The sequence below is a fragment of the Lissotriton helveticus genome, chromosome 6 (genome assembly GCF_964261635.1).
Source record: "Lissotriton helveticus chromosome 6, aLisHel1.1, whole genome shotgun sequence".
Classification (NCBI taxonomy): Eukaryota; Metazoa; Chordata; class Amphibia; order Caudata; family Salamandridae; genus Lissotriton; species Lissotriton helveticus.
The window spans coordinates 430,304,625-430,326,932 of record NC_136067.1 but is presented as its reverse complement, the minus strand read 5'-3'; positions in this window follow the sequence as shown (position 1 = coordinate 430,326,932).

Below are 22,308 nucleotides of genomic sequence, written 5' to 3'. Positions count from 1 at the left end.
TTACCGGTGCATAAAAGACTGCATGCAAAGTGTATAACAGTTTGAAGCAGTATATGATCTAAGGCCTATTTTAATGCATGAGTACTAAGGTACTGAGTGGATGATTACAGTTCTGCAAAGAAAGTGCCTGTCTGAATTTATAACCGCTTCAGTTTTACCACAGTACATATATAAGGAAATACTGCTGAATGGCTCACTACAATATTGAAACAGTAGAGTGAGAGTGATTGGTGAAAGTGTAATAATACAGACTGGGAATTGAAAGTATAAAAAACAAGTTTGCAGGAACATAGAAGACTGCATGCATAGTCTATACAGGTTTAAAACAGTCCATGGCCTAAGGCCTACTTTGCTTCATGATTACATGGGTACTGACTGGATAATTGCAGTTCTGCAAGGAGAGTGTCTGACTGAATTTAAAAGAGCTTCATTTTTAGTACAGTGCATAGATAAGGACATTCTGCTGAATAGCTCAGTACAATACTGAATCAGCAATCACAGAGTGTTTGCTGGAAGTGTAAGGATAGAGACTGGGGAATGGAAGGTATGAAACACAAGTTTGCCGGGACGTAGAACAGTGCATGCATAGTCTATAGGGGTTTAAGCAGTCCATGCCCTAAGGCTCACTTTACCCCATGAGTACTTGGGTACTGGCTGAATGATTACAATTCTGCAAAGAGACTGCATGACTGAATTTATAAGAGCTTAATTTTTAGCACAGTGCATAGATAAGGACATTCTACTGAATACCTCAGTGCAATACTGAATCAGCAATCACAGAGTGTTTGCTGGAAGTGTAAGGATAGAGACTGGGGAATTGAAGGTATAAAACACAAGTTTGCCGGGGCATAGAACAGTGCATGCATAGTCTAAAGGGGTTTTAAGCAGTCCATGCCCTAAGGCTCACTTTACCCCATGAGTACTAGGGTACTGGCTGAATGATTACAATTCTGCAAGGAGACTGTCTGGTTGAATGTATAGCAGTGTCACCTTTAGAACAGTGTATAGATAAGCACATAGTGCTGTATGGCTCAATATAATACTGAAACAGTAGTGTGATAGTGTTTGCTGGAAGTGTAAGCATACAGACTAGAGAATTGAAGGTATAAAAGACAAGTTTACCGGTGCATAAAAGACTGCATGCAAAGTGTATAACAGTTTGAAGCAGTATATGATCTAAGGCCTATTTTAATGCATGAGTACTAAGGTACTGAGTGGATGATTACAGTTCTGCAAAGAAAGTGCCTGTCTGAATTTATAACCGCTTCAGTTTTACCACAGTACATATATAAGGAAATACTGCTGAATGGCTCACTACAATATTGAAACAGTAGAGTGAGAGTGATTGGTGAAAGTGTAATAATACAGACTGGGAATTGAAAGTATAAAAAACAAGTTTGCAGGAACATAGAAGACTGCATGCATAGTCTATACAGGTTTAAAACAGTCCATGGCCTAAGGCCTACTTTGCTTCATGATTACATGGGTACTGACTGGATAATTACAGTTCTGCAAGGAGAGTGTCTGACTGAATTTAAAAGAGCTTCATTTTTAGTACAGTGCATAGATAAGGACATTCTGCTGAATAGCTCAGTACAATACTGAATCAGCAATCACAGAAAGTGTAAGGATATAGACTGGGAAATAGAAGCTATAAAAGACAAGTTTGCCGGTGCATAGAAGAGTGCATGCATAGTCTATAGGGGTTTGAAGCAGTCCATGCCCTAAGGCCCACTTTGCACCATGAGTAATTGAGTACTATCTGAATGATTACAATTCTGCAAGAAGAGTGTCTCAAACCATTATTATTATATAATAATAAATGTATTCTTGTAACATCTCCTAATTTAATAGATCTTCTAAAATAATTTCATCAGGTATTTCATTTTCCTGGTTATCAATTTTAAAAGTCATATGATCATACTCAATGTCATCTAATGCTTCCACAAAATCAGCATCCAAGGTTTCGTCTAGGAAATCACAGCTGATATCTGCAGCATTCATTTCTTCCTCTTCATTCTCGCTACTTGTAAAAGGTATGTTCAGCTCTTCTATGACACTGTTACTAATTTCGAAACCGTCTTCCAAATTGTTTTGTTGATTTTCCATACTGAATTTCTTATGTTGTAGGTCCTTGTCCAAAAACATAAACACTTCATTTTATCATTGTTCCTAATGCAGAACACAAAACTAGCTTTATCAACTACTTTGCCCTCTAACAAATATTATACAAATACCATTCTAAGCTACTTTATAAGATTATATAAATATAATATAGCCTTATAGCCTGCCGTAGAGGGCTATACCGGCTATTAAAGGCCCACTCCAGCATCTTTAACAAGGGAGAGGGACTTTAATAGCCAGTATAGCCCAGCTACGAAGGGCTATAAGGTTATTAGAATATTCTGCCACTAGAGGGCAGAATGTTCTAACAAAGCCTTATGGGAGGGTGAGGGGATTAGAATCCCCTCAGGCTCCCTGAAGCCTTTGTTCACAGCCACAGCTGTGAAAAAGTTGGAGCTCCAGGCTTATACCAGCCATTATAAGCCCAGAGCACTCCATTGTTTTCAATGGAGCTCCCAACATTCCAATGTTCTAATTATTTATATGAATGTTCAGTTTTTAAATGTTCTTACATTTTCAAACCAGCCACTCCTTATCATTATACGAAAAAACTCAGGCTGTTATAATGAAATGCAGTACTAAAAAGAGTACAATATATCTATTCACCTTACCTGTTCCAAACTAGTAGATGTGTTGTAGTAAACTGCAAAGAATACTGGTACACTCAGTATATATATATACATTTTTTCAAATGTCTTTAAAAGATACAAACCATCTTTACACACTTATATACTCCATCCATGTTTTGTTACTTCTGCTCTGTAGATGCACATTCCATCGACCATTTTTAACAGTTACTTATACTTACCTTAAACATAATAAGTAATTAAAAAAATTCTATATTATAAAATTAGCATCTGTGGAAGACAAAAAAATATATAGTTACAATATATCTTTTACAACACAAAATGATTTTTAAAGCATTTCATTTGCCTTATTTGCTGTTCTCAGAATATATTGAATTTCACTAGAAACAGTGAATTCAATAGTACTCATCACATAACAGCGGGCAAAAAAAAGACAATCAATAAGATTATCTTAAAAAAAACATTCAACATTCTCAATAACAATCTAAAAAATAGAAATAAAACACATCTTAAATGTTTTTTTCTAATAGCAATTTCTTACGTAACTATGAGATAGCTCAAACAATCTTAAAATAACAAAACACTATCATTAACTTTCATACACTGCAAATAAAGTTATTTATAAATATATGCTGACAAAATATACAACAAATAGTCCTTAATGATTTTATATACTTTTCCTCATGGCCAAATAGTATATCTCACATTCTTAGTTCAGAAGTTCTTCAATACTAATCCTCAGCATCCGTCTCCCACCTTTCTGATCCAAAACCACCGACATCATTTGCAACGTCCCCCAGGGCTCATCCCTCAACTTGACGCTAGTCAACATCTACATGGCTCCCTCACACAAGTGGACCACCATCACAACCTGATCATTATCTGCTAAGACAACGACACCCAACTCATCTTCTCCCTCACCATGGAGCAACATAGCACCGAAAGACGTTGCCAACTGCATAAGGATCAACTCTCTAAATCTTAACTCGGACAAACACCTACAACGACTACAATGAATCCAAAACACCTCCCCACGACTGATCATCAATGTTCCCTGCCGCAGGCACATCACCCACCACCTGAGAGTCCTACACTGGCTCCACGTTGACAAGAGGATAACCTTCAAGCTCCTCACCCTCACTTACAAAGTACTCTACAACACCAGACCAACCTACCTTAACAGCAGTAATCCTGAAAGGCCAAATTTTCTTCCTAAAATTTTGGCTTCAAAAATATAAGGTAAGAATTTGGTAACTCTTGAAAACGTTGTTTAAAAACCAATTGCCTATGAATACAATGCATCCAACCTTTCAGACATTTTAAATAAACAGTGTAATGTCCAGATGTTGTAGAAGGTCCATCATGAAAAATAATTGCTACAGCTACAAAAGTTCTTCCTGATATTGATAGTGGAGAAACTACACATTTTTTATTAAAGTTTCCAATTGTCTTCCATCAGCTCTACAACGTTGCGGCATAAAAATTACATACTGTCCATTTTTTTGTATAAATAATGTTGATGACATTTCTGATTTACATTGGCTACACTCCATGTTTTGACTTGCTCCTCTAACTAGATTGTTAAAAAACACTGATTCACACTCAGGTAAAGTCAAATATATGAATCTTTTAGTGTCTATGTTAGTGCTACATGTAAACAAACAATTTTCACAGTCATATTGCCATTTATAAGAAAGGCCAAAATCGTTTTCAATATCTATACCTTCATCTTCCAATACAAGCATATACATTAAAAATTCCTGACAATCGTGCTGAATATTCTGCGTAAATTGAGCAGAACCAGAACATATGTCCAAAACATTTCGAATATCAGAAACACTTTGTATTTTACTTTTATCACTACTACATTTCTCATAAACAGAATACAACAACGAACAGAATCTTTCTTCCCAATTTTCAACAATTTGCTGATGCAAACTTTCAAGAAAAAAAACAACAATAACAACTACTTTAGCATAGCATTTGACACCAGAACTATTTTCAAACTGATAACAAACATTCTCTTCAACACTGTCCTTTTTCTTTTTGCTTGCAATCACAACTTCATCTTGTTTTTTTTCTTTCTCTACAGCTTCACTACAGATATTCTTATATCGTCTTTATCTACCTACCACACGCTTTTCAAATACTGGATATTGACCTACATTGGGTGCATATTCTCTTCTTAACCTATTATACTCTTTCGCACAATTCGCATCTGCACTAATCTTTGTCTCATCAAAATCAATCAAGTACAATCCAGATAAAGTTCTCACTCGACACAAAGCAACATATGCCATACCCTCTTTAAACACAGTACTTCCAATATTCACTAAAGCACTATCTACACTTAAACCTTGAGATTTATGAATGGTCACCGCATATGCCAAAGAAATAGGAAACTGTTTTCTGCATACATACAAATCTTTTACAAGCAAAAACCGAGCCGAACAACGACTAAATTGTTGTACTTCTGCAATTTCATCAAATTTGATTTTCAAAAATTCAATACCATCTCTATTTACAAAATTAACTAAATCAATAATTTTACCCATTGCTCCATTTACTGAACGTTTTTCCACATTCAAATTACGTCGTAAAATTACCCTACAGTTTACACATGCATATAAATTCTTTTCTAAACCAGCAGTTTTACTTATCGGTTTCTCTAAAGAATCTAATTTCCTCTTCAACTTTTCAGTCAAAATAATAGTGATTCCTTCATATTCTATTTTATCAATAGCTTCCAATTTTATAATTTCTTCATTTTCCAACTCTTAAATGTCTTCATTGAATATAGAACATTCACGCAGTGTTGGCATTAAGCAGATTGCAAATTTGTTTTCTGCAATTCTCATATATATTTTCTCAGGAACAATATTTTCATTTGGAAACAAATTGGAAAGTAATCGTCTCTGTAAAGCTTCTTTGCCATGTTTAGTCACTTTTCCAATTCTTATATCTTGAAGAATAGTTCCATAATCAGCATCATTTGCCTGTCGCATATTTGTAATACGTTTCGTATACTCAAAATATGACCGAATGTTAACATTTCCAATGCTCTCCAAAGACTTTCTGGTACCTGCGCCAATGTTTTAAACACTGGTTGTCCTTTTACAGGAGTAAGTTGTAGTAGATCTCCAAAAACTATGACATGTTTTCCTCCAAATAATACGTCACACTCTGTTTTAAGAATTTGCTGCATTCTTAAATGCACAAAGGCAAGCATTAAGTTTGATACCATGCTTACCTCATCAATAATGAGAAGTTTCATTTTCTTCAAGTCTCTTGAAACTTCACAACAAGCTTCTCCAGATAGCTTGTGGTATTCCAATTTGTTTTCATGCTCTACTGGTAGCATTAATAAACAATGTAAAGTAATTCCTTTAATATTGTGTGCTGCCAATCCAGTTGGAACAGTGACAACACAAGACAAATGCGACTCAGTTGTTTTCTGTAGAAAAGTTGTGATTACTTTAATTAAAAAACTTTTCCCTTTTCCAGCTTGTCCACTCACGTACATTTGGATAGGTTGAAATGATGAGCAAGAGCACTGTTTCTTCTCATGAAGTAATCCATGATCAATCTGTTCTCTCACTTGCTCATATATTTGTTTCTATTCAACATTTAGTTGTTCTTCCAAGTTTCCTAAGTTTGTTACATCTTCTTGAACTTGATACATTGCTGTTTACACCTCTTCCATAGCAATTGCTGCTTCATTTTGAACAATTGGTTCTCCTAGTGGATCCTGACTCAACGGATCAGAAGTTTGACTGTCTTGAGAACTGTCTCTAGCAATCTCAGCTGCAATTGTAGCTTCTTGCTCAATTTCGTTGTTCAACATTTTCACATAATTAGCAAAAACAGGACATTCACAAGTATCTTTACTTGCGTTGAACGAATCTTCATAGCTCTCAAAATCTCCAAGTAATTCCAATTCTGAAAGCCACGGCTTGAAAAGTTGCAAAAGAGCTAAATAGTAAAATTCCCTTTTGTCAGGAGTTTCGCAACTCAGTTTACGGTGATTAATCAAATGTCCTTTTCTTTGTTTCACCAAACATCCTTCAGAATCAATCACGGCATATATACCATTATTGATGTTTTCGGTAACATTCCGTTAAAAAATATAGTTTTGCAGCACTTCATAGAGACACATGTTCTCAAGATGATGACTTCTGTTTGGATAATACGTATCCAACATTTTTGTTTTCACAATATCTGTACTTTCTGGCTCTTCTTCAGCTAAATATTCAATTTCTTGTACAGATTTAAGTACTCGATCTCGTGTTGCAGCAAGACCTAGACTCACCCAAATGATTCTTCTAGATTTGGATTATAGACTTGCATATGATAAGTGATCCGAACATTCATACGCTCCAATTTCTCGATGAGATAACATCTTTAAACTGTAACTATATAATTTCTTAGACCCTTCTTGTGGGAATTCTCTTCCCACATTTCCTTCAATTCTGTCTTTTCTGATTTGGTTATGTAGGATGTTACATATCGAGCTACAGCAATGGAATTGTCCGCAATGTATTGAATATCCATGTTAGCATTCCACAGGGTCAAAATGACTGAGTTGTAGTCATTTATGTATTTTGACTCTTCATTTCTTCTTAAGTTGTAAGTATTTTTTGGAGACTTTCTTGTGATAGTATGTTGCAAAGATGACATAAAACTGTTCACTCTTCCTTTCGATATTACAGGATGTGGAAATCCAAAACGACATTTGGTGTAGAACTTGTCCTTAGATTTGTACTTTCGACGACAGTATTTCCCACAAACGATGGCTTTGGAATCGTAAGACTTGTTGCCTTAAGTCCTTATCTAGTGTACTTTTGGGTATATCACATGAAGCATATTCTTCAATAAAAGACAACACAGTATCGTCTGAGTCTGTTCCAAATTTGGGAGCATCTTTGATACATATTAGCATATGTATGTGAGGAGCACCTCTTGCTTGATACTCCTTTCTCCAAATGAAATCCAGAACCTCTCCAATAGGAGGATTTTTTTTATTTGGTGATAAAAGATATCATAGCTTTAAATCTATGATTGAAATACCTGCATACAATAACTGGATCCAAAGAGCACAATTGTCCAGGTGTCTTGTATTCAATATTTGGTATATTTGCATTTACCTCTCAAAGAAATTGAAGTAAATCATCCCAAGCATATTCAGCACAGCTTAGAGTAAGGAACCATGTAGGAGTTACTAAATTCCTTAGCATACATTTAAGTTCTCCATGACGACAGTAGTACTCATTAGTACCACACTGACATGCCATGAGATTAATTAGCTGAGATTCCAAAACATTATCTTTCTGCAGTACTTTATCCATAAATTCCTTTGCTGAAACATTTTGCAGATGTACACCTGTTTTCAATATATGGTTTACTGCATAAGAAAGTCCAGACAAATCACTCTCAAACAAAAGATGAAACAAATACGGAATACATTGTCGAAATTTTGGATCTTCTGCATACAATCTTGATGTCCGGCATTCAGATGCAGGATTCTGCACAGGTCGGTCATCATATCGTTCTCCTTTTCCTGTGGGAAACAACTGAGGGAAACAACGAGCTTCCAAGCTTTTTTCCCATACACTAATGGGACTTCCCTTTGCTTCTTTCATTTGGAATAACTCTATAGTATTCCCCATCACTTCTTTAGAACAAAGTGGATGAACACTGTAATGTTCGTAGATTTCTTCAGTTCTGGACACATCCACTTTTTCAATTTGTCCAGATGACGAGTCACTATCTTCTTCTACAGTTATTTCTTCTTCTCTCACAGACACATTTTTATAATATTGATTTTTTTTTACCAGATACAACGTTGCCTTTTTCACTTTCCTAACATCTACTAATTCTTGCCAGATTTTCTTACTCTTAGTAGGAACGCCATTAACAAGAATAACTAAAGGTTCATCTTCTACATTTTCTACACCAATTGTTTCAATATTTTTCTTTAAATCTAGAGGCAAATATACAACTCTTCCCTTTAATCCTCTCTGTAAATCTGAAGGAGGCAGCTTTCCTGTCTTTGGCTCCATACCAACAATAGCCTGAAATGGATGTACACATTGAATAAGAATAGACTCATAAGTATTTAAATCCATCAGTTTAGAAGGATTATTTACCAACTCAAGATTATTATGCACAGATCTAGCAGGCATTTTGTTCTCATCTAATTTGTTATAACAATATTTACAAATACGCTGATCAGAACTCAAATCAAAACAATTCTCTACCAAAAAATAAGTTGCAAATTCCATCCACTCATTATTATTTTCCTTTTCACTTTTTAAATAGAGATCAACAGTCCTGGTCCAATTTCTATAATGAGTTCGTCGACAACAAATACAAGAATAATTTGGCCTTTCACCTGAAATCACCTTAAACTTTGTAATTTCTTGCTCAAACTTTTCTGTACTACAATGTTGTACACTCTCTTCTACATTTCCTTCTATTAATATATCAATTTCTGCACTGTCTTCCTCAGGACCAAAGTTACTAACCTGAATTTCATCCCAAATGTTCATTACATCTGATACAGATCCACTCAAAAGAGCACTGTTCAACTTTTTTAACATTAGTGCTGGACTTTTTGCATAATACAATCTTCTGACTAATTTCCTCATTTCAGTGAGATGTACTGCTAACATCCTGAAATGGTGACAAACACTTCGACATACTTTTTTAGAAAGACAAGCCAGCGAATGACCTTGCAAACCAGTATTTTCTCTCACTCTGCAAGGGTCTAGTCCTTGCAACATCTTAATCTTTTGTATAACACTTTTTTTAGTACAGGTACGTAAGAAATTGCGTAAAAAATCAATAGATTCCTGCCGTACACTACAAATACTACTGCAATTCCAAGTGTAACCTGGAGCTTCAGGACGTCTACCTAAAACTTCATCAGCTAACACCTCTTCTGCATTTCTAGGAACAATTTTCTCTTTCTCAATAGGACAACCATTTGTAACCTCATAAGCACGACCACTGGTGTCAACTGCATGCAACAAATCATTACTCTGAAGATAATTTTTTTTATTAAAAAAAGGCTCAGAATTTGAACTATGTTTCCATTCACCCCAAAAAAATCTGAAAAATTACTTCTATTAATTACTCTTCTCCACTTACTTTTGGCCTTCATTAAATGGATTGGCTTATCTAGTGATCGAATTCTATTGATTACTAAAACAAACAATTTTTTTTTTCAATTTCAAAGCTTTCTCAACTACATTTTCTATACGTTTCTTCTTCTTATAAAATGCTGTTTATTTTTACATTTCTTAACTTCCTTAATCGAATTTGATTAAACTCTATTATAAAATCTTCTTTTTCTAATTTCCTCAAATTGATTCTTCCTCCTTTTACTATACACAGTTTTTTTACAAGATGAATTCCCATGGTTGTTCTTAAGCATGAGCGGATTTTGCGTATTGGCAATCCGCGGATCTGCGGATTTGCGGATTTGCGGATTGCGACAATACGCAAAATCCGCGGATCCTAGCGTATTTTTTTTTGCGTGTTCGCACGGGTTTCTGCAAGTTCGCGAGGGTTTTATTGTACAAAACGCTCGCGAACGTGCAGAAACCCGTGCGAACACAATGTGCCTACTCATGGCCAAACGGACGGGGCTTCCATGCGAGTGCACATGCCTCTTGTGTGTATAAAAGGTCAGAGGCCGATCAGAGCAGCAGATGAAGATACAGAGACTCCTGGTCACAGGAACAGCACAGGGATTGTGCTGCACATGCCTCTTGTGTGTATAAAAGGTCAGAGGCCGATCAGAGCAGCAGATGAAGATACAGAGACTCCAGGTCACAGGAACAGCACAGGGATTGTGCTCGTGAAAGTCAAGGATGCAAAGGCCTCTATCCAGCATCACAGCTGACTTTCGACGGTAGATGTGGTAAAGAAGGCACATTGCCCAGCCTCGACGACGCTCTCGATTGTTTCTGGGCTGATGAATGAGTCACTGCATTTGAGCTTTAACTAGTTCCAGCGACCATGTGTGTGTTTACAATGGTGCCAGCAAGCTGCCAGCGCCGTTGTAAAATAGTTACAAAGTTAGCTTGCACAGGAAGCACTTAGATAAAATAAAGCGGCACCTGCTTCGTTTTATCTAGTGGTTCCTGTGCAAGCTAACTTTGTAACTATTTTACAACGGCGCTGGCAGCTTGCTGGCGCCATCACATGAGTGGGTGGGGGTTCAACTTTTGAACCCGTTACATCCGCGGATTTTTTCGGATTTTTGGGAAAATACGTAAAATACACGGATTGCGTATTCACCAAAAATCAAAAAAATCCGCGGACGTAACGGATTTGCCGCCCATGCTTAGTTGTTCTCTTTTCTCTTCCTTTTATTTTTAGTTGAAGATACACAATTTGTATTTTTAACATTGTGCTCACTACTCCTTGCATTTGATAAGTTCTTCAAAAATATTTTCTTTCTCTTACCATAATTTTTTTTCTTTTTGTTCACACATTGTTGTTCAGGTAAATCTTGTGGATGACTTCTCTTTAAATAATAACCTTTATTACGTTGTTTCCTCTTTTCACTTTTTGAAGGCATGATGAATTTCTTTTACTGTTGATAAATACAATCTGTAATAAAATATATATAGAACATTATAAAAAAATTAGGCAGTTTATCTGCTTAACCCTACTTCACTGCACCGATACTGATTGAATTTATAAGTACTTCAGCGTATGAGGACACACAAGCAGTATGAGGAAACAGGGAAGAACATGAAGAGAGAGGAGTGAGAATGAAGAAATAGAGAGGAGTATAAAAACACACAAATGTGTATAAGTAGACAGTGATGTGTATGAGGAAAGAGGGAGAAGTATCAGAAAATACGGGAGAGTATAATGAGAGGACGGAGTATGAGGAAAGGGAGACAAATGAAGAAAGAGGGTGGAGTAACAGGAAAAAAGGGGGGTATGAGGAGAGAAGAAAGAGTATGAGGAAAGAGAGAGGGTGTGTGAAGAGAGAGAGGGGAGAATATGGAAAAAGAGGCGAGTATGAGCACAGACAGGGGGACTATGAGGACAATGGGGAATATGAGTAGAAAGGAAGGAGTAACAGGACAGAAAGAGGAATATGAGGACAAGGGGGAGTATGAAGACAAGGAGCACTATGAGGAGAGAGAACTGAGAATAAGGAAAGAGGGGGAATATCAGAAGAGAGGGGACAGTATAAAGAGACTGTGAGTAGAGAGGGGAGAAAATATGCAAAAAAAAGTGTACACAGACGCTCAGTGTGATCTCATAATTTCATAATCAAGAAAATTTAGTCATTGGCGTCAGCAAAGTCAATAGGTCTGGGGCAGAGAAAATTTTCATATGCTGAAAAAAAACTAGTAAAAAATGTCCAATGCCCAATAAATACTTCATCCTAACATGGAATATACAAAATTTGCAGCAACAGCTTCCAATAGAAAGTCACTGTTCTCATCTGAAAATAGTTCAGCCACCCAATTTAATAGCGGGAAAGAACATACATGCTCTTCAATTACCGGAGCCTCTAGCACCATCAGAGGGCAACTCGGTGGGTTCTCAATGAAGCTGTGTGCCAAGAAATCTTGCGCAGCTGCGAATACATTACAACGACGATAATGAGCTGGTTATAATCCACATCAGGAGACACCGTATTGCAGAGACACAAATCCAGTGCCCAGTCGAAATCGCAACTCAGGCAATGAAAGACAGGCTGGACACATGTAAAATACGAGAATCGAAATGATAATCCATAAACTGCACTTAAGGTGGCAAGTGGCAGCGCTCCATAGTACTCAAGCATTCTGTTGCGAAACAGTGCCAGTCGCAAAAGCTCGTCTTGAAACACAGGATGTGCATCCATTTTGAATGAAACAAAACAGCAAAAGAACGCCTGCAGCTAGTGCCAGTAGAATGGGAAATCCACCAAATAGGCTGGAAAAGATTGAATGAAAGAAAGCAGGAAAGACCCCAAATATACTTTGAAATGAAGTCACAAGGCCGCTGCTAACCACTTTAAAGAAGTGCGCCAGTCAGTTGTGGAGGATGTATTGAAGATTGTGTGAATCAATTCACCGAAATGCAATGGCAAGTCAGTATTTAATAAAGCATGCACCTCTGTGCGGGTGTTAGCCATGTGAAGGACAAATGTTTCACGAGCAGATGTGAGGGCAACTTCTTTTTGGGACAATAGAGCTCTTATGCGACTCATCTTATTGAACTCTGCTTTCAAGGTCGGGATCTTGGGCCAGATGGAAACATCAAGTTTCCCATGCGGGGGTGGATACATTACATTCTTACAGCAAACCACACGCTCACTGACGGTAACGACATAAGCAATTCCTTTTATTAACCCACAGCAATCCTCATTTGTTTAATAGTAAATAACTCCCATTTGCCAGTAATGTGAATGTGGGAACGATAGCAGGCACGGGGGTACCTTTCAAAACACAGGCTAAATTGGGCTCGTTTTGATTACAGGAGCCGTGTAATTGGATATGTCTACACATTAATGAGTGATCCGGTGTTTCAGTGCATTCTTCACCATTCAAATAAACTTCCTTGCCCTCCCTAAGGCATCAATATGTAAAAGGAAGCGACCAGGCTTCATGGAGATAAAAACTACCAAGAGGCTCGTATCTACCAATGGCAAAGTATTTCATACAGTTTTTAAACTCGAACAGAGGAAACGGGAAAGTTATCAATCCGTGGATAAGCCACGTTGCAGTAGTGGCCTCTGCCACAGAAAACGGTAAAGATTCTAACCGTTCAATGTGTAACATGGAAAAAGAGGCATCCTTCATTGAAAGTAAACGCTGCTTGTCAGTCAAATTAAATGGGGGAAACAGGGAAGAGGTATTCATGTAATGCCATGGCACTTTTCCTGCCTTAAGAGTCTGCAGGGTCCACGCAAATTGCATAATAGAACGCAATTGATTTTGACCATGGTATAATACAGACACTTCATCTTGCACAATATCAACAACAGATGACTCAATATTATCCAATGTGTAAATGCGGGAAGAAAGCGTGTTAATGCTATTATCTACAACTGCTAACACTTTTTCTAAATTAGCTTGATCTATAGCCCTAAGGCAGGTAGCCGCCTCAATCTGGGATGTTTTCCAGAATTCGTTATAAACAGCATATATCCCATCTTTTAGATCTACCTTTAGCCGGTCCTTTTATGAAATCATTCAGATCAACATCGTCATTCAGTTTAGATAAATGCTGTTTAATTGACACCAAGGTAGAATGTTTGAGCCAATTCTGACATAATTTACCTACAGAATAGGTAGTCACAGAATGGTCACTCTCAAACGGGCATCCACTCTGACCTGTGTAAAGCCGTGGGCCAAACCTAGAAAACGATGCTGGCACGAGTCAGCACTTCTGTGCCAGAGCAACCAGCCATTGGGATCCAAACTGGATATGTTAAAAGAAGAATTCAGCAACAGAGTTTGCAACTCTCTGATCGAAAATTTTGTAGTATTACCCCAACCTGAATATTCTTCTAAATCAGGGAAAGAAGGAGCATTTAATTTTTTAGAGGGAGCCAATCCAAAGCATGTTGTCTGTGAAATTGTAGAATTAAAAAACAACATATGATTCGGGATGAGACATGCACGGTGCAAAGCCTCAGTGCCTTGCACCTGCCAACTTTTAGAACCCCAAACGATTTAAGGTCAACTGTTTCCTTCCACAACTCGTAGCCTCCAACAGCCAACTGGTCTAGAAAGGACTTCGAGTACAATAATTTAGTATCTGTAAGTCTAACTTTGGATGTGGACTTTTTGGTCATTTTAACCCCTTCACTGCGGCGGCTATTACGCCGCAGTGCTAAGGGGGTGGGGCGGCCGCGCGGCGGGCGCATGCTGGTGATGGAACCGCTCCATCACCAGCCGCGGTTGCGCTGTGCTCATGACGGAGCGGTTCCATCACAGCCCGCCCGCTCAATGGAACGCACAGCGCAGGCGCGGAATCCGCGCCGCGCAGGCGTGGCAAGCGGGCCGTGATGGAACCGCTCCGTCATCAGCACAGCGCGACCGCAGCTGATGACAGAGTGGTTCCGTCACCAGCAGGGGAGGGGTTAAAGTAAAATGCATTGGGATTTGACTGATTAAAATCAGTAAAATAAGCGAACCTTTTCAAAAAGGTAGCAGAACTGCCTTGTATAGGAGCTGGACAATGTTCCCATTGTGTATAATTTACAGTGTTCCTCCTGGTATTAGTTTTATGCAGGTAGTGATTGCCAAAATGTTGGTAACAAAATAAATCACGTAATTAGCAGATTCTAAATACAAATCTTCAGCATCAAAGGCTGCATAATATTTCAAATCAGAAAACAACGCTTCTACGGCCTGAACATCCCAATCATCAGAACGTATATTTTGTTTAACTACATCCCCCATGTTAACTCTAAGCACATTAGGGACATTTATTGCCTCAGTGGGGCCATGGATTTGAAATTTAACAGCATCCCATACAATCCCATCCAGGACAGGCCAGGCAGTGATGTTAACAAAAGCCAAGTCTCTCTTCAAACTGTGTGATGAGGAATGGGGGGCCAATGTTCCATTGATATGTCGAATGCATGTTCTCTCCTCGACATAGTGTCCATTGACGAGACGGAAAAAATAAAACACAAAACCAATTGACATAAAAAGGGTAAATCGAAAAAAGCACTAGCCAAAAATAGGTCCAAGGGGGAATAAAAAAATGTTTTTTAAACAGTCTTACATAAACAGTAATCCTTGAAGGCATTCTTTTTTTTTCTTTATATATTTTTTATTGTGGCATTACGTGGAGATATACAGAATACAATCGCATCCGTGAACATGCAAGCAAAGTTGAGGAATAAAAGCCAGTTCAAGGTATCATACACAGCCTGTCGGTCCACAACCCTGGGGTCGGACGGCATCTCAGTTTTACAAAATAGTCTATGGAGCTTGTCAATATCCTCATCGGACACAGATAGGATAGTCACACCACTGATTTTTGTATAGAACAGAACAGTTAAAAAACAAAGAAATCCAGCAGAGCCTGTCAGGAAAGGTATTAGTCCAGCCTAAGGGTCCAGCATTAACCGGTTGTGGCGTTACATGCCATGCCCAGCCGTAGGCCACACAATTAAAGAGAAAGTCCCTGTTCAGGAAATAGACATTGGCGGGTCCCAGAAAGGACAAGTCTCAAACCCCCCATTCTATGCACTCGTTTCAGGAGCCTCCCCGGGACGTCGCCAGTTCCACCGTTGGCGAGTCACACAATTCACCCCGGTAGGTGTTCCAGTGTCCCCATTTCTTGTCCCACACCTTGGGGCAACCCCTTATTTTATACACAGTCTTCTCCGCTAACATGCATTGGTCCACTGCGGCCACCCAGCCTATCACCAACGGTCTATCCGGGGAACCCCAACTCATCGCTATGGAGCGTTTAACCAGCAATAACCCCAGGGCCGCCCATTGTAGCTCCAGAGCAGTAAGGTCGTTGGGCCCCTATATGTTGAGGACACATTCTTTAGGTGAGGCAGATAGGGGCTTACCCAGGGAGCAGCTCATTTTACTCAGCGCGGCCACCCAGAACCGCTTTATCACCGGGCACCCCCACAGGATGTGGTAGAAGGTTCCAGGGAGTCCGCAACCACGGAGGCATAGGGTATCCGGTCGACGACCTATCCTGGCCAGTGTAAGGGCTGACATGTATGCTCTGTGTAAAATTTTTTGTTGGATCAGTTGGAACCTATGACATATAGCTGATTCCCTCGGAGACATCAGTGCCGATCTCCAATCCTCATCCTCTAGGGGACCGAGGTCTGCCTCCCACTTGGCCCTCAGCGGCAGGAAGGAGTTGGGGAGATTATTGCAGAGTTTACGATAAGTTAGGGAGATGGCCTTTTCAGGAAGAGGTTCCGACAAAAGCCTATCTTCCAAAGGGAAGGTGTCTGGGATGGAAGCGAAGTCCGGGAATGCCTCACGCAGAGCGTGTGTGATTTGCAAGTACCTAAAGAACTCCGTAGACGCCAGGGTGTATTTGGCTTGTAGGTCGGAAAAGGTCAGCAATCTACCTTTGTGTACAAGGTCTCCGATCTCGGAAATCCCGATAGCATCTCATCTATCAAAGCCCTGGGAGAAGCATAGGGAACCCTGATGCTGAGCGGACCACAGGGGCGAGGCCTTAGTACGTTTGTCAGCCCATCCCAGCTTTCTGTTGGCAGTGTGCCAAACCCCCACTGTATGATCCATAGGTCCAATGTATCTCTTTTTTGTGGGTTTACTATACAGAGCTCCCAGGTACCCCTCACGTCCCGTTTGTGCTCTGTCCAACAGAAAGGCCGGGTTCAGAGGTGAAACATGTACCCAGTGGTTGATCACCACAAGCTGGGAGGCCCAATAGTAGAGACGGAGGTTGGGGAGGGCGATTCCCCCGTCGTACCAGCCCTGAAACAACTTACAGAGAGCAATCCGGGCGGCACCCCCGTCCCAGAGCAGCCCTCGGAGCTCTCTTTCCACCGACCTGAAGTACGAATCCGGAACGGGGAAGGGGCAGTTCTGTAGGACGTACAGGAAGCGTGGAAGTGCCAGCATTTTGAATAGCGCCGCCCTACCCAGGAGAGAGAGCGGGAGCGATCGCCAGTGAGCGACATCGCTACGCAGCCTACGCAGTGGGCCCATCAGGTTACGGTCGTAGAATAGCGCGGAGTCGGGAGTAATAAAAATACCAAGGTAGGTAAAACCGTCAGAGGCCAGTGTAATCGAAAACCCCCGAGGTAAGCGAGGCGGTGGGCCATGTAGCATGTACAGCACAGATTTGGACCAATTTATGGCGTATCCAGAGTATTTACCAAAATTAGTAAGGACATGGAACAGACTATTAATGGAGGACTGTGTGGACAATACGTAAATCAGGATGTCGTTGGCGTATAAAGAGATTTTATCCACGGTCTCCTCGTTCCAACTTAGGCCCCGAATTGAGGCGTCGGTGCGGACCCAGTGAGCCAGCGGCTCCAATGTGAGGGCGAACAGCAAGGGAGGGAGGGGGCAGCCCTGCCTGGTGCCCCGATGGAGAGGAAATCTTCTGGACGTGAAATTGTTGACCCGGACCTGGCCGAAGAGGTCCGTATATAAGAGGCACACCCAAGCGATGAAGGTGGGTCCAAAGCCAAAGCGGCGAAGAACCTCGAACATATAAGACCATTCTATCGAGTCGAATGCCATTGCCGCATCGAGGGATAATATAGCAGCATCTTGAGACAGGGTGGGTTGCCGGCTCAGCACGCTCTGGACTCTACGGAGATTCAACGCCGTGTTTCGGCCTGGCAAAAAGCCGGACTGGTCATCGTGAATCAGCGAGGGGAGTACCAAAAGAAGTCTGGTCGCTAGCAATTTAGCCAGAACCTTGGCCCCCGTGCTGATCAAGGAGATCGGCCGATAGGAGCTACAGGAGGTGGGAGGCTTGGCAGGCTTTAGGATGACCGCTATTGAGGCCAGCCTTTGCTCAAGGGGGAGCATCCCAAGCTCTAGGCTTTCCGTGAACATGTTCAGGAGGTGGGGGATGATGTCAGGGACCATTCCCTTCAAGAACTCAACCGGGACTCCGTCTGGGCCCATATCCTTTTCGGAGTTTACAGCAAAGAGCGCCGAGGTGAGCTCATCAGCGGAGAGGTCTTCGTCCAGAGCGAGCCTATCCGAGTCCGAAATGACAGGGAGACGCATCTCTTCCAGCAATTGTCTGGAGTCAGCAGAAGAATAAACATTGCTGGCGGTGTATACCCTTTCAAAATGGTCGGCAAACACCTCGGCAATGTCCTGAGGATCCACTACCACTGACCCATCCGGCCGGGCTATAGACGGCACCCATCTCATTCCATGATCGCGATGTTCCAACCATGCTAGCATCTTGCCTGCACTATCTCCGAATTCATAGACCCGGTGGCGCGTATGAAGTAAACGCGCCTGTGCCCGTTCCTGGGCCAATGCTCTATAAATCAGTTGTTGGGTACGGAGACGCGCAGCGGTGGAGTCTGTGGGTGCGGCATTATGGGACACCTCGAGGTTAATGAGGTCAGTTTCCGCCCGCGTGATGAGGTCGGCCTGTTTACGCAGATGGCTAGTTTTTAGGGCTAGTGCTTCCCCCTTCACCACCGCAATGTAGGCTTCCCAGAGTGTGACCGCTGAGTCCACCGAGCCAACGTTTTCCTCAAAGTAAAGTTCAGTACGTTCTCGCAACGCCTCTCTGATATCGGGAATCTGTAATAGCCAGGGGTTGATAACGATGGGTCCCCGCACCACCTGGCGATTATAGGTTAAGTCCACCATCAATGGGGAGTGGTCAGAGATACCGCGAGGAAGGCTTCGCGGGCGAACAAAGCGGCCGATGTCGGCATCGGGGCATAAGAAATAATCGATTCTCGACATGCTGTTGTGTGCGTTCCAGTAGTGAGTGAAGGATGGTGTGTCCGGAAAATGAAAGCGCCAGATATCCGTCAGTCCCAAGGCGTGAGTGAAGTCAGCCAAATCAGAGGTCTGACGGTGTGAACCCCTCTTGGGCCTACGGTCTAGATCGTCACACATAGTGGTATTGAAGTCCCCTCCTATTATTAGGGTACCCGGGGAGAGGCCTAACAGTTGAGTGCCCAGTTCTTTAAGAGAGTCACGGACTAAGGTCGGCGGGAGGTATACTGAGATGATATTCAAGGGGTGCCCTTCCCAGGTGGCCTCCACCATTGCAAAGCGTCCAAGAGGGTCGGCCCAGCAACGTGAGTGAGTGCAAGAGATTTCCTAACAAAAATCCTGGTGCCCCGGGACCCGGTAGTAAACCCTGAATGGATCAAAAGCCTGTATCCCCCCTCTGCATTGCCTGGCAGGTATTGCCAATCAGGTGGGTCTCCTGTAGCAGGACTATGTCGGGGGAATGGCGTCGAAGGAACTGGAGGACCACACTCCGTTTTATTTTGTGACCCAACCCGTTGACGTTCCAGGTGAGGACTGAAAGGGAGCTAGAGAGGAGGTGAGTCATGGTTGTAAGGGTGGAGAGTCAAATTAGTGGATCGTCTAGAAAGGGACTTCTCATAGCGACCAAGCCTCGGGACCCTCTCAAGCTGGAGGCTAGGTAAAACATGAGTACCCCAGGGGTCGGGTGGCAGCCCAGGGGTGTAGCCCTGCGGCACAGGATCTCGAGTAAGCAAAGGAATGAGACTAAGGACCATTCTGCTGGAGGCAAAAGGAGAAGTGACCCAAGTTAGATGGCCATCGGGAGCTCTGCGGAATACAAAGGTAAACAACATAACAACAACAAAACCCAGACAATCCCCCCAGCCCCCCACCCCAACCCCCCACCCTGCTTCCCTGCCCACAGATTCCGAACTATCCACACCCCAACTAGGCAGAGTGCCTGTCGCCCTCCCACTCATTATTGGGGGTAGCAAGTAAGCCGGCTTTGCCACTCGCCCGACTAAGAAGCAATATAAATGTAATACTCTAGTTAGATCACATCATACTATTTACGCTTCATTCACATAGTAGAAAGTTACTTGTTAGGTGGCTGGTGCAGCCCATTCCTGGCCGGAAGGAGAAGTCTCAGGATACGAAGGCAGTATAGAAAGAGGAAGCCAGCCCCTCCGGGCAATGTAGGAGTTCACGGGACAACCCTGTGTCAAGGGCCAGAGCAGTGTTTGTTCAGGTCCATCGTGGCATAGGCGTGTCATTCCACGTCGTCAAGAGGCCCTGTGAAGAGGTCCTGACTCAGGCGGGCGGTCCACCCCCAAGGGGTCGTCCGGTACAGAATGGTTCCGTGGAGAACCCCTGACTCCGCTCCAGCCCTCCAACCAGTCCCACACCTCCTCCGGCGAGAGAAAGAACCAGGTTTTTCCGTCGCGTTCAACACGTAGTTTCGCCGGGAATAGCATGGAGTATTTGACGCCCTTGTCTCGCAGTGCCTTCTTGACCCCTAGAAAGCTGCGCCGCCTTGCCTGCACCTTAACCGTGAAGTTCGGAAACATGGAGATGCGAGTGTTTTCCAGGAGAAGAGGCGGTCCGGACCGGGCAGCCTGCAGGATAGCATCTCGGTCTCTGAAGTTAAAAACCCTCCCGATGATGGGGCGAGGGGGGCTCCCGGCTTAGGTGTGCCCCCTGGGACCCTGTGCGCTCTTTCAATGGAGAAGTAATTCGAAAGGTTTTTCGGTTTAAGGTGAGTTGTGACCAAGGACTCCACGAACAGGTCGGCTGAGGGCGCCTCCATTCTCTCCGGGACTCCCAGGATGAGGATGTTGTTCCGTCTCGCCCTCCCTTCGTAGTCGTCCAGCTGTTCGCTCATCTGTTTCTGCTGTTTCTGAAGCTGTGCGACTTGCTGTTGAAGAGTAGAGGTGTCGTCAATTAGGGCAGCAGTCTTGACTTCTACATCTTTAACTTTAGAGTCTATCTTACGCAAGTTAGCGCGCAAGAGGGTCACCTCGATGTTTACGGAGTCGATACGAGTTTCAAGAGAAGAGCGAACCCCGGCGATAGCCTCCATTACGTCTTCCAGGGTAAGTGTCTTTGTCCCCTGGGTAGGGGAAGCGATCTTCGGGTCTGTCGAGGGGGCCGCATCTCTGTTGTTGCTCCTGGCACCCCAGGAATTCTTGGTAATCTGCCTCTGGTTTCGGGGCCGCGACCCCTTGCCGGACGCCATCTCTCCCGGGTGGTGGGGCCTCGAGACCAGGAGGAGCGGACGAAGTCAAAAGTTAGGCTGAAGGTCAGACCCCTCTGCGGCAACGGAGCAAATCAAGAGCACAACATGAAGCTCCCTCGGGACAAATCACTGCTGCATCGGGTCCGCCACGCGTGGAACAAGAAATCTCAAGGAACCAGGTACTGCCCCTGAGGCAACCCAGGAAGCCCAGCGGGGCACTGCGGGCGACTCCAGTGGAGACCAGGCTCCTCCAGGGCACGGCAATATCATGCGTAACTGACGGCCACGTAGTGGACCGCTGATGGTGGACCCCGGAGGGGCGGGCCCCCCCAAACACCGACCACATGTGCCAGGCGTCGAGTCATTGGTGGGCAAAGCCGCCAGGACCTACACTGCCCCCACAGAACAGGGCCAGGCGGTGAAATTAGGCGTGGCAGGTATGGCAGCCGAGATCAATTCACCCCCGGGGCAGCAACTCACCCGCCAGGCCTCTGGGGGATTCCACAGCATCGGAGCAGGGCCAGCAAGAGCAGAAAGCCACCAGGGCCCCCGGGGCACGCCCCCCGCAGCCTCAGGCAGGTGCCGTCAGTCTTCCGCCAGTTGAGTGGCTGCTCATCACCACAGGTCTTTACCAGGACCCCCAGAGTGAAAGAGTGGAGCGAGGCCGGGGCGTCTCAGGCTGTGTGTCCCGGTGAGCAGACGGCCCCATCGGTCACCCCCATGCAGGACCACAGCAAGTGCCCACAGCATTTAGATTTGCTGCCCCATCCGCAGGGCAGCCAAGGGAATGGAGCTCCGTCGGTAACAGGCCTCGAAGCCGGGGAGTCGCGTAGAACCGCTCCCCGGCCGGAAGGGACCCACACCGCCACTCACCCCGAGGGTCGGAGGCCGCACCACAGCCCCCGCAGGGGGTCCGCCA